Below are 14,171 nucleotides of genomic sequence, written 5' to 3' on the forward strand. Positions count from 1 at the left end.
CACGCTCATACTGCTGATACCGCACTAAAGCTTTTTTTCAGCTTTTTATTGATATCATTTTTTATATTCTTTTGTAGTGCGTTATGTAATTGGTTATACTACAAGAATAAAATTATGCAAATCCTTGAATTTAGGGTTCAATTCCAGTAATGCGTAAATTTTTGAGGAATGCCATATACCTAATTCTTCAATTTTGATATATAGATATGTAAACACAGTAAGTCCAGCGGTCCCGCCCGCTTGCATCCGGTATTAGGTTCGAATCCTACTGTGCCCCATGATTGTGTATACTAATCTGACTCATGTAGTAATATTCATAGTTTACTACAGTGTATGCTACTTGTCACGAGATGGCGGTAGGTAGTAAGAATCATGCCAGATGCCTGGCGACTTGAATAAAGTGCCTCCAGTACAATTATGCGCTAGATAAGATCCTTTTTACGTCGGGGGTGAAATAGCAATAAATCACTTGTGATGGCCCCTGAATAAGCTAGTAAGCGTGTAATGCTCTATTACTAACCTGAACTCGATGTTGTGATCGCTAAGGTAACCCATAAAGTGGATTTATGATTTTGACTGCGAACAAATGCGGGAAAATGTCGCATAAACAAAGGCATAAAGATCTGATGGCCGTAAACTGTATTGCGGTGATAAAGTGTGTATGATATTCATGTCATACTTACAACTTGTTCAGATAGGAGACATTTTTTAAGGCTTTAAACTAGTCCTTGGTAACAATGGACACCTTACTATCAATATACTTGTATCGCGGCTGATTGTCGCCAAGTAGCAGTGCTGATCAATATCAGCACCCGAATACGACAATTCGTATTCGGGTTTGAAGCCTATTCAAATTCAAAGCATACAAGTATGTTCAAAAGTTTAACTCTCACATTATTTTTGAGACATGCAATAATTTATAAATCTTTTAGTAATTTATATCTAATATAAATTTTAATCAGCCCTAAGAAAAGTATCTTTGTTTTATCTACATAAACACACAGATAAAACTACAAAACTGTTTCTTTTATAGAAAGAAACGACAAAGAGATTTTTGTTAAGTATAGTCTAATATCGCTTAATATCTGTTTGAAAGTTATACCAGAATAGTTTATGACGCCAGAGCTAACCGTCAAACAAGCTTGGCGCAAGTAGACGGAACTAATAAAGGGCTGTCATAACTACAATAAACTAAGTGTATTGGCCACCAGTGGATCGTAAGTCGGCCATTCGGCCATTTGCCGCGCGCCGGGCCGGTCTCTACGCAACTATTCCCATGTGATAACCCTAGGGTATTCGCTTAGTGTAATATGCGAAAGCGATTATCATCAAAATCATATCAAGTGTGGTATTACTAACAGGAGTTGGGATTTATTCAGGTCGCCTAAAGGCTTCTGACGTGATTTTTGTGACTACCTACCGCTATCTAGTGGCAGGTAGTGGCATACACACTAGTGAACTAAACTCCACAAATCCACCAATGTGCAGGTTTCCATATGATGTTTTCTTTCGCCGGAAGCAAGTTGTGGTCTATGAAAATTACATGAGTCAGATTGATATACAAACTAATGTAGCACGAGTAAGATTCAAAGCTGGGACCTTTCGATCACAGCCGGATAGTCTTAACCACTTGACCATAACCGCTTCGATTTATTTTTCTACTCGCTCTTGTCACCATAGCCGCAACCTACCAAAGACAATAAATGAATGGCAATCGGCGCGAGATTACAGCAATCGAGAAGGGGCGAACTGCCCGCCAACTGCTATTGAGAATTAGAGCGGTGAGTTATACTGAGATTGAGACATTATTGTTTACGGTTTTGTACCTCAAGGTTTCAACCAAATATTACCCATAATTAACAGCTAATTTTCTTGTACGTTGTACATAAATGTTTCTTTAACAATTTTCTGGTTTAATTCTAATTAGTATTTCACTTCGAATGTCAGGTACGCCTCAAAATTTTTTATGAAAAAAAGAAAAAATAAAGTCTAATATGACGATAAGGTAAAATTTAATTATGATATGATGTTATGATATTTTTGTCAGATAGTTTTATTACTAAAAAAAATTAATAAATGAACGTTAATTTAAAAACAAAAGATGGTATTACTATACCTGCCTCTTCCAAAGAACGTTCCGCTGTGAATGGTTTTACATTTAAACAGGAGCAACTTGCAACAAAGAAGTAGGTTGTAGGTTCGATTTCTTTTACTTAAACATTGTGGAAAGTTAATATTTTAGCACTGCTTTATTTTATGATATTTAATTACATTTTATAATATTGAAACTTCGAAACCCATCCTTTGAAACTAGTTTTTGTAAGGGCCTCACAAGTTACCGTTACATTTTAGGTTTAGGAGAGTTAAAGATGTAATTTCATACAATTATAATGATCTTAAACTTTATTTTGTAAAAAAATATTAGCGAATATTCCAAGACAATCGCAATCAAAGAGGCTTTGGACGGAATATCAGAGCGTGGACTCACATACAATTAGATCATAGACTTTTCATATACAAACAGTAGACAAAACAATAAATAAAAAATTGCGCGAAAGATACATTTCAAACTTAATATCACAAAAGTAAACATTGAATATTTTATTAACTTATCAGCGATTATAATCAGGATATTAAGAAAATTTAATGCAGTGTTAAGTTTCGATTGTGTTAACATTTTACATACTTTGTAAATAGATGATGACTGGACCTGTAGTTTTAAATTTTTTTTGATTGAGCCTAGGAAAGTCGAGGACAGAAGTTAAATTAGAATTTAAGCCGTAATAACAATGTTATTTATTTCCTACGTAGACAATTTTGAAAGACGAAAAAGAATGTAAAATTAAAACGCTACAAATAAAGAGTTTCGAATAGGGTCGTGAGTTCAGTTAGGCACAAGATCAAGCAGCCCGCTGTGAGTTCGCTGAATTCAGTAGGGCATCAGACTGATGCCGCGAAGATCCTTATATACGGCATTCTGAAGCAACGCGGCGAGGTGGACGCAGGACGACGGCACTTCGACGTCACAAGATGTGATATCTATTTACTGTATGTCATTGGTCGGACGGGTAACTTTTACATAAACACGTATATTTCATTTTATCACTACATTGAATCGTAATAAACGCTTCGCGGCGAGATTCGGCGAGAAATATATTTTTTTCGCGCGCATACATAAAAATAAAAAGCCTATTTTATTACCTAGATTTGTATTTCGGTATTATCATTTATTCATAGCAATTTTATGTCACGTTATGAGGCCGCAACAAAACCTAATAAATTGCGAATGAAAATGAAAAATTTATGCGAAAATAAACTAAATTCTCAATAACAAAATAAACCTTACGCATATAATTTCGGAGGACATTTTATAAGTTGCTCACTGCAACATCAGTTGTTTTTTTAGAATACTAATCATAATAATATAATCATTTAACTATAATGACATGCGAAACCATAGTAATTTTATGGGTCGCGACAATTTGTCTTTTCGGCCTGTCGGTTTGTCTCGTTTTTACGGCTAAATCACTGGGCCTATTTCGATGAAATTTGGAATATACATGCCGGGCGGAGTAACAGGCAACAGCTTATATATTCTTATATATTCTTAGGTTGTAATGTACAAGCCAAAATTTAAATTTTGATATAGCCTGTCATCAGGTCCTCACCTGATGAACCTCCAATCAGTTGGTCCAGTGAATTAAAATCCTAGACATAAAGCCAGTTACATAATGCCAAGCCAGTCGTTCTAAAATCCCAAACCTGGGCGTGCAAAGTCCATGTGATTGGCTGTCGGCCGGCTGGCGAGCAGATAACAAAGCTGTGCCCTTCGGAGATGGGTTTATGTCCAGAATTTGTCGGTTTCTTCCCAAACAGTCAAACTGGCCTGTGGAAGTTGCTTACATTCTCTTATCTGCTAGAAAATAGCTGACGATTTCCAACTGGCTGTTCACACATAATTATATGATATCATATTAGGAAGGCGCGGGTTTTTTAAATTTTAATGTAATTTTTATTATATAAAATGTTGTAATGTCCCAGAGAAAATATTAAAATGTAACCTTTGTCAGCAAACACTTTGATATCAAACTATTACTAAACAGGGAATCGCAATAAAAGCTTACCTGCCTCAAAGCTCGGACGCGGATGTCACGTTCGTCATATAGCGTCGTGAAGCTTAGGTCATCTGCTGAGTAGGCAGTACCGCCTGACCCCTAGAGGGGTATTTCATTTTTAAAGAAATATGCTAACGATTTGATGGTGATAATTGAAATAGACCAGACGACCTTAATCACTTAATAGGGTAGGTGACAAGGTCAGAAAATTGTAAAAAATATGTATACTCTACTTAATCATTGTGATTGTGAATTTCATAGATTATATGAACATTACATACAGAACATTATTATAGGAACATTTAAAGTTTAATATTTAGAACGAACTTTTAACCATATAGATAAGTTTAAATTTCACATGACTTTATATCAGTGTCAAGAGTGGAAATTACATAATTCTTATTCTTCTAGTTGCTTATTCTGTGACGAAGCTTGCGACGTTAATCTGTCGGTCTGTCCGCTACCGTAACATGGGTAGATGTATGAAATTGCCCATTTTTTGCTACAATGTCCTTTGTGAGCGAAACTTTTCTATTTTAGGAAGGACTGGGGCTAATTACTAAATGAAAATGTGCAGATTTCACTGCAATATCACCATTTTATATGATGAAGAATGAAACTGCCAGAAACTTAGTTCAGCTGTTGTTATTTAGAAAGTAGTTTTGAGAATTATTTTTAAACAATTGGGCTCGAAAAATGTTGACTTCAAAATACGAGGATAAAAGAATCTAATCAAAATACGTAATGTTGGCAAGAAGGGCAAACATGGTAAGATAAGTAAATATCCACGAACCTTTTTATAAAACCAAGCTAAATAAAATCAAATAATCAGTTTCAAATTTGACAATTGCAGAAATGCCGAGGACAATCTTAACATTTAATTTGAACGTCCAGTAAATGCTGAACTAAATCACGAGTGCTAGAGTGTATTCAATGAGTATGTATACATCAGTAGAACAACATAGATCTGACGTGCGTTGCGGAGCGCAGTTGACTTGCAATAAAACTTGTGCACCGAGGCGAGGGGATGGGGCAAGTTGCGAGCAGATAGCTATTATTTTTGTTGTAGTCCAAATTTTTGTGAAATATAGTTTGATAGGTAGAAAACTGGGAATTTGTCATCTTGTCGGATAAATCTTTAGAAACTTCGATTTATTTTTACAACGTACTAAAATCAATCGGAACAACGTGATATCAAAAATAATAAGTTTGTTTAACTGATAATTATGTGATAACAAGTAGTGCTTAAATTGAAAATTTCCACGATTATTCCCATGCTCCCCCAAAAGTAATCACTTTTGAAGAAATCAAAGATCAAATATTTGGCAAGTTCTTTATATTCTCTCTTTTTATCATATTAATACTTGTTTAATAATTAATGTCAATCTAAGGGTGAGTTGCACCAGTAAATGTTGAAATTGATATCAACCTACGCGCTGTCGACGTTTAGATATCTGTGCAGGTTAAAGTTAACGTCAAGATTAACTGGTGTAACCTATTCTTTAGAGAGAGGATAAGATTTGTTACTAAAATAAGCATCAACCCAATGACTAATAATATCTAATAGAGTTCACACTATTCTCTCCACGCGCTTGAACAAAACTCGGAGATGACTCCTATAGTTGTATTTTGTATTCATCATCATTTGCTATCATAACACTCGCTTGCTCCCATAACTAACAGCGGAGTACGGCGAACTCAAAGCAGCAAGGCTGTATGCAGCAAGTTTCCGAAAGTTACCGTCGCAGCACACCTCCCTAATTGGGTAAATATAGGAGCGGTAAAATGCCCAATTCACAAATTAACTAGTCTTTCCTCCGCTTTGATAGCAGTTATTTACTTTTCATATTTTACGTAATGAAAGTTGAGGCATGTTCATTGCAATGCCATCTGCATGCATCAGCGGCGTGGGCTTTTACCCTGGGTTAGGACTTCCCTAGGTGAATGTCGTACGAGATGACTAAGGGATACATAGCCTTGATAGCTGACAGGTAATAACTGCATTTCCAAGGAGAGTTTATATCAGGCAGGCGGATGGTTGTAAAATCACAGTGAAAACTTCGAATTTTTTAATATTTATATTTCACGCTAACTCTGGGCTCCGCAGAGTCACGGGCGTGACTTCAACCCAAAAGTTAAAATCAAAGTATTTTTGATGAAATTTTTACTATTCACTTTTGGCATATTTTATCTAATTCTCATCTTTGCATACTCCCGGCACCGTTTGTTGACGCCGCAAAGCCCGTGGTCAGCGCAAAAATAAATCAAAATTTTGTAGATTCGGCTGTGATTTTACAACCGGCCGCCAGCCTGACGTCAACCCTTATTGAAAATGCAATTGTTACCAAATCCATTACCAAGTCTTCCTTAGCCGCCTTTTATGACATCATATGATATGGAGTGGTCCTATATATGTCCTGTAAATCGTCTATTTGATAAACTAAACGCCTTTACAGGCTTGTTTTACGTCACGTTAGAAATTATTTTCAGCATTCTATCTATGCCATGTAGTAAATACAATCAAAACTTTATTTTATTTATAGTAAAATTTAATTTAATTTATCAACGTCAATACCACATCATCGATGTTAGGTTTCAATGGAAAAGTTTTAACTTTGAAGATTACAATACAAAGTAGAGAATACTGAAGAATAGAGAATTTGCTTACATTACAAGGCAGACTGCGCGCCGTCAATAACTTTGAAGTTAAAGTTTCTATCATTAGGTAATATCTAGAATAATCTAAAAATATAAAAAAATATATTTCTGATGCTATACAAAACTATAATATAATAATCATAATTTTAACTCAATGATTTTAAAGGTTTCGCCACATTTCAAAAGAATCCTAGTTCTTTCGGATCTCCTGATCCGAATAAGTAGTCATATTTTTGACTCTAATAATGTCAGTGTTTTTTTTTTAATGTCGTCTTCAGACTGAAACACTTGCGGTGCGCGTTTGTAGCGGATGGAGTTTCTCAACAATTAAACTATCCGTATTACTTATTTTAAAGTTTAATTACAATAAACAAAAAGGTGCTAAGTCCCGTTAGTATATTCATGCCTCTATTTGTGTATAAAATTACACGTGTTTTTGCAAATAAAATATATCTTTTATCTTTATTTCTTAGTGTTATGACTAAACATAGTTGAAAATACTTGGTTAGAAAATAAATCTGTCTTAGTAATCGTAGCATATATAAATAATATTGGTAGAAAACAGTGAGGTGAAATATCACGATCTCATCTCATCAAATTTATATAACCAAAAGTGGACGGATACTTTTTCACTTTCCATAAGCCTGAGGCTCACAAACTGAGCGCTCTATACGATATTACTTAGTATTACAACTTCTAACAGGCCTTTAAAACTGTAACTATCTTCAAAAAGCTTATGCCGCCATCTTATCGTTATGAGGTAATAGTGATGGCACAGCGTTGCAACTCGCTCCGGGCTGGCGCACTCGAACAGCGTTGCAACTTTTATTGGAAAACTTCGCCGAATTTACATGTCCCGCACATTATTAAAACGCTTGTAAACGCTTTTGGGTATTGTTTGGAATATTTAGGCCTTATTATATAGACAATAAAGAAGGGTTTGCCATGTTTTCAGTAATTAGCGATGTAAATATCTTGTAAGCCCATCAGCATGTTAAAGGTAGCCTCAGGGTTTGCTTGGTTTTGTTTATACCGCAACAAATAAAACAATAAGTTAGGAAACACATTTGTATAGCTTTGTTATATAAAAAAGTTAGGTTGTAAGGTATACTTTATAGAAAGAGGTTACTACAGTCAATATACATCTGCAACATTTTATTTGCTGTATAGAAACTCGATTGCGATTGTGAAAAATCAAATTTAGCAAGGAGATTTAGACCCGTCTCGCGGCGTGTAGTCTCGCGCTAGAATGATACTAATCTATAATAATTATGGATACTTTAACTGCTGAGAAGCAGGAGTGGCATTTCCAAAGAGGGTCGACGTTAAGCAGGCGACCGGTTTTAAAATCATAGTAATTCAAAATTTAATGTACATTTTTTTCGTAAAGATCCACGGCTGCCGCCACATAAGGTCAGTCGTCTAACATTCAATATTGATAAAGAGAAAATAACATTAGTTTTATTCGACATTCCAAAACGGCATTTCCTTCAAGTATTGCAGTATTAAAAGGAAGTCATTTGAGACCAGAATTTGCATAGTGAGCCGAGAGGGCCGGGTCGTAGGGAAGTTAAGCAGCTGTTTTAATGGTGGTTGGAAAGCTTGTGTTTCGTAAACTCCACTTGCTAATAACCTTGAATAGCAACAGGTATTTTATGTCGTCTCGATTGAATATGGAAGTGTTTAGGATAGGTTGTTGTGGATCACTTTTTTGAGTCCACGACGCTCTCTAATCTAATAATCAATTTTATAGTCAGTTACGTGTCACACTGTCCATAATTTTGTGAATAATATACTAATGTTCACTTTGATCTGATCACAGAATTCATGTGTGTACATGCTAGTATATACATACATAGAAACGAATGATTGCAAAATGAATTATGAAATTATTGAACTTCATAATTCCTTTTAAAATGAAATTATTAACTCACTAGCGTCAGTCATTAATTTTGATGGAATAACGGATTAATATATATTTATATATATCTTATAATGATATTATCAAATTTAAACTTTCGCGTTTTATTATTAATTGCTTAATAGTGGTGTTATATGTGCACGTACCTTTAAAATTTCGGATTCACAATGATATATATATTTTTATGATATCTGTATTAAGAAATTAATGATATAAAGGAATTAGGCCGACGATATAAAGAAAATTGCTGACAACAAATGGATAAGGATGGATCAGGAGAGGCATTGGATTTATTGGCGTAGATGGAAGAAGGCCTAAACCCAGTAATGGGTTACGGAGGGCGTAGTTGGTGATGATAATGACAAGTGAGTTAATGAGTAATTACTTTTTTATCCTATATGTTCCATGTATATGACTTTTGTCGCAATCAATCTTGTATAAAACTCTAGACGTGTATATTCTGCCACTAATTTTCTTGAGTTCGTTAGACAAGCTTAGCTTCACCAAATCCTGAAAATTTTTCATGTTATTCGTAAAGTAAAACGTTGTATAAAGAGCACAAATGGTAAATGCTTAGCAAAATAAATCAAGGCAAGTCGATACAGGTAACAATGGTAAGCAATGCCTGCACTGGCTTGAACCCGCTATCCAGCCAGTAACTGCTATGTCAAAGCAATACTTACGGGCGCTAGTCACGCACGTGACGACTCGCTTCGCGGGGGACCGTTTACTTTTACAATTGTTGTTGCTAGTAGAGCGATCCAGTCAGTGTTTACTACTCTCTCTCTCTTTCATGTTCGTGGGATTTCTGTAAAAGATAAACCTCAATTTTTTTTATGGATATTCGTCACTACAGAGTATAAAACAAAGTCGCCCTCCGCGTCTGGCTGCTTCTAATTTTTTTCTTTGAAACCACGCAACGGATTTTGATGCGCAGTTTTCACTCTTGTTTAGACAATTTATTTCCTTTGATTTGGTTTATAGATTTATAAATGACCTCGTGCAAAGCAGGGCTAGGTGGCTAGTTATGAAGAAAATGATTTTTTATGGATTTTAGAAAGTTTCCAATTTTAATCACTGGGTCAATAATGTAACACATAGTTTACTAGCAAATTCAATCGCGCATTCACCACACGAAATTCATATTGATTGACAAACCTGTTTAAACCGAGTTATGCCCTAAACATGCTAGCGGGTGTTTCTGCTGCAATGTATAATAAATAGATATATTAGGAACCGATACCCAATTTCGAAAAGCTGCTGATAGTTGTATAAATCGCCGCTGTACTAATGCCAAGTACTAGCATTCAAGCACAACTCGTTCAAACGAGCGCAACACGTGCTCGCGAACGGCCAACTTACTTCTTTACCGACTGCAATGTGTCTTGGATGGAATGAAATTTTATTCGCTTTGTAACTGGGTGCAGCTACTGCATTAGCATACTTGATTTGTCTGCATCTACATCGGCATGATCGAATAAAACACTGACATATCATCTTGAACAGAACTGTACCAGTAACATTGGGCACAATGGAACTCTTATATACACAATTATTAACCAAGACACTTTTTCTATAGAAATTCCTTCCAGTAGATCCGCGAAAGTACAATATATTTTAATTTCTACGAAATTACACCACCAATCTCACGTGTAGTTGTTTAAATGTAATTAATTGGACATGTCTGCAACTCTAACTCAAGGGGTCATTATATTTCACATGGAGTAACATGTTAACTTAATATAAGTTGGGAACTGCCGGACTTACCCCATTACCTGAAAACGCAACTCAGCTTAACAAACAAGAAAGTGTCAGGATTTCCGAAATCCATTACAAGTTGTTCGGGCGTTACTTCAGCGTATGGGAAACTGCATTGTCTCGTGGAAAGCATAATGTTTACAAATAATATTGATTTCTATAAGGAGGTTGTACTATTTGTTAAAACTATCCCATGTATCATGCTCGTATGTATTTATATTAACACCTAAATGTTATCATACCAGATGGATTTGCGGTTTAGTGCGTAAACGAAACTAGTTTGAAACGCCAGGTCAATGTGTTGTCATCATCAAAATTCTCATGAACCTCATGTTTATTTTTATTTCGAAAAATACTACGTTTTTTAGCACCACATTGTAAATAAACTCATGTTTTTTATATATAAATTATCTTTATCTTTTCCGTGATAACAAAGCTGGAAGTTTTTTGGGCCAGAAGCTATGTGTTGCCATATATATAATTAGACAGCCTTTTTGGAGCATAATTCTCTTGATTGGATAAACCTGCACGGAGTTAAAACTAAACTCTAAAGTAACTAGATTAGCTATATGAGGGATTAATTAGTTAATTTAACTATAATGCGAATGTTACAAATTAATAGACTAATTAAAATTCATGTCCAAGATGTAAAAAAAAGATATTCTGTCAACGAATTAGATCTCGCCTCCCTTATTTCTGCAATTAGTCACGTTGAGTCTAATGCAAATGACCAGTTAATTATTAAGTTACTTCCTTTATTACGGTAAAAGGTCTTTTTTGTTTTTCTTTCCTCACTTTGTCACTTTTGACCATATTATTTATGAAGTTGTGAATACCTCCATAGTTATTCTGAATGCTAAATATTTATTCACGTATCACAAACACATAACATAACATATTTTTATACGTAACATATTTTTATACTCTTGTGGTTTACTAATCATAGAACAACATTATTACGATATAAAACATTCTTCATACAGGAATATTAAATGGATTCTTGGAAATCAGATATAGTAATTATTTCTTCAGAATATTAATTTCATTCAAACAAGAAAAATAAATCTGTCGAAAACAAAGTTTCGGGGTCTGTCGCACAAACATCTATAATACTCTAAATTTTATTTCAGAATACTTATTCGGTTCTCAAAAATATAAATAAAACTACAAGATTGTATTTTTATATAAGAATTCTCCACGTCCTCTCAATCAATTCATATTTGTGAGGAGGCATGGCCTTCGCTATTATAATCCTTCGGTCCGTCCGTCTGTCCGTCCTGACGCGGGTTAAACCCTGCGAGCAGCAGATGTAAGACCTTTTGTATATTTATTAACTGATATTTGCGTTTTTTGCTAAATTTTGCAACGCCAAGAAGGATTAGGGAACCCTTTTTTGTTATTAAATGTAGAATATACGGTGTAAGTCTTTGTATTTTTGCAATATCTACATTAAAAAGAGCGTTTTATCATTTATTATTGAGTAAGCCTGGTATCTATGATACAAGCTACTTTTAACATGTGTTACTGTTCAATAAACATATTACAAATAAAAAAAATGGTTTTTTTTTTGTTTGTAATATGTTTATTGAACAGTTAAAAGTAGCTTGTATCATAGATACCAGGCTTACTCAATAATAAATGATGAAATTTACGTACAAAATCCTACAATTTTATTGCAAAGATTTTTCCCTGCAAATTCTCCATCGTTGGTTAAAAGATGCTGCTTTCATCAGTGGATTTTCGAAATGCATTTAATTTGTTTTAGGGGCTGTTTTGATAAAAAATACTTACAATTTAGTAACATAACGCAGCAAAAAGTGTTTTGTATTAAAAATTTAATCAAAAACAATAATATTAGAGAGAGAGAGAGAGAGAGAGATAACTGTTTAAAACAAAATGTTATTTTTCTTATTGATAGTGGAATCTATTATGGTTTCATACAATAAACCTTATGTTTCACCTTTCAAGGCAAAAAGCAGGTAAGATTTTTCATAATTTATCAGCATCTCGCTCTAACGGACGCTAGTAATAGTCCCCCTTTGACAAGGGTAAAGCTCCTATCTTCATATTTAGACATACACTGCAACTTTTATATACTATAAAAATGGACGGAGTTAAGGATAGGTTCGTTATGTATGCATATTGATTGTAATTACTAGCACTTCCTTAGATAAATAATACTAACTACTTTCTATTCTTGCGTGTGGACTCGAGTGGTTTTTGTGATAAAAATGTACTTGGTCACTGTTACAGCATTATCAATGACTTTTGTAGGTAGATTTAAATAAAATCCTTTTTTTTTCTTTGTGAAACAAAAAAAAACATAGTTATAAACAGGGGCTATCATCAATATATCAATAAACATATAATAAAATTGAAGAAAAGCTAAATTTGTACATTAAATATTTTTTTTAAAATTCTTCATAGAATATACTTAGTTACTGATATAGATGACGAAAATATAGTTTTGGAAATTTTTGTCTGTTTGTCTGTCTGTCTGAACGCGGATCTCTCGAAATCTACTGGACCGATTTGCTTGAAATTTGGTATGTAGGTACCTTATATACCGGGTTAACATCCCGGTAAATGGTCAGGTTCCCGTAGGATAATTGAAAAACTAATTATAAATAAAAAATACCTCGGAATCCCGGGTTAACATCTTATAGACATTTCATCCCGGAAAATAAGGAGGGTCCTGTAGGAAAATTAAAATAACAATCCACGGAGCCGATTTACTTAAAAATTTTGTAAAAAGGTGTAAACAGAATATAAACAATTTTTTTTATCGATGAAAGTCTGATATATATATATAATTAGAAGGTTTGATACCTTTTTTCAACTTAATTTTGTTATATTTTAGTTTTGAACATAAAGATAATAAATGGCGCCACCAAGTCTTTTAAAACGCGCTATGGTTTCGCTCAGACAAAATGATATAAATATTGTACTTCCGAAATAAAACACTAGATGGCGCCACTAAAACTTTTAAGTCAACCCACACCCATCTCTTCAACGAAATCGTAAGAGTTTTACTTGATACTTACTTACGTGCATAAGGTAATGTTATTTATTTTCGTTGTATTCATACAAAAATTGTTATCAGTTGTCAGAACGACTTTCTCTGTCTACTTTCTTTCTTTATTAAAACTAAATTTACAATACAATACCAAATATATTTATTGCCCATAAAAACAATATTAGTACTAAAGTAAAATAATACAAATTGTGCATACATATGGACCAATGGTGGGCCTATTGCTAAGCAATCTCTTCCAGCCAACCTTTGGGATAAAAATCTCTCATTAAGAGAGGATAACAGAAGAGGGTGGGTGCATTTTCGGCGCAGTATGTATCAATATATCAGTATAAAACTCTTCCGTTACTGAGTGAATGACTGACTGACTGACAGAAAACGTACACCCGAAACTGCTGGGCGGGAAGCTGAAATTTGGCAAGTAGGTGAGTGTAGGTGAGCACTAAGAGAGGATTTTTAGAAATTCTACTCTGAAGGGGGTGAAAAAGTGTAAATATGAAAGTTCTACACCGTTGAAGTTAGTGACTTGAAAATTTGCATTTTGGTTGTTTACAACAAAGCAATGAATACATACGTGTTTCAAATTTTTCTGAAAATTAACCCTCAACCTCTTCAAAAGGGGGGTGAAAGAATTGAATGGAACTTAATATAATTTTCAAGATAAAAAGCTGAAAAGTGGCACACT

The sequence above is a fragment of the Plodia interpunctella genome, chromosome 6 (assembly GCF_027563975.2).
Source record: "Plodia interpunctella isolate USDA-ARS_2022_Savannah chromosome 6, ilPloInte3.2, whole genome shotgun sequence".
Lineage (NCBI taxonomy): Eukaryota > Metazoa > Arthropoda > Insecta > Lepidoptera > Pyralidae > Plodia > Plodia interpunctella.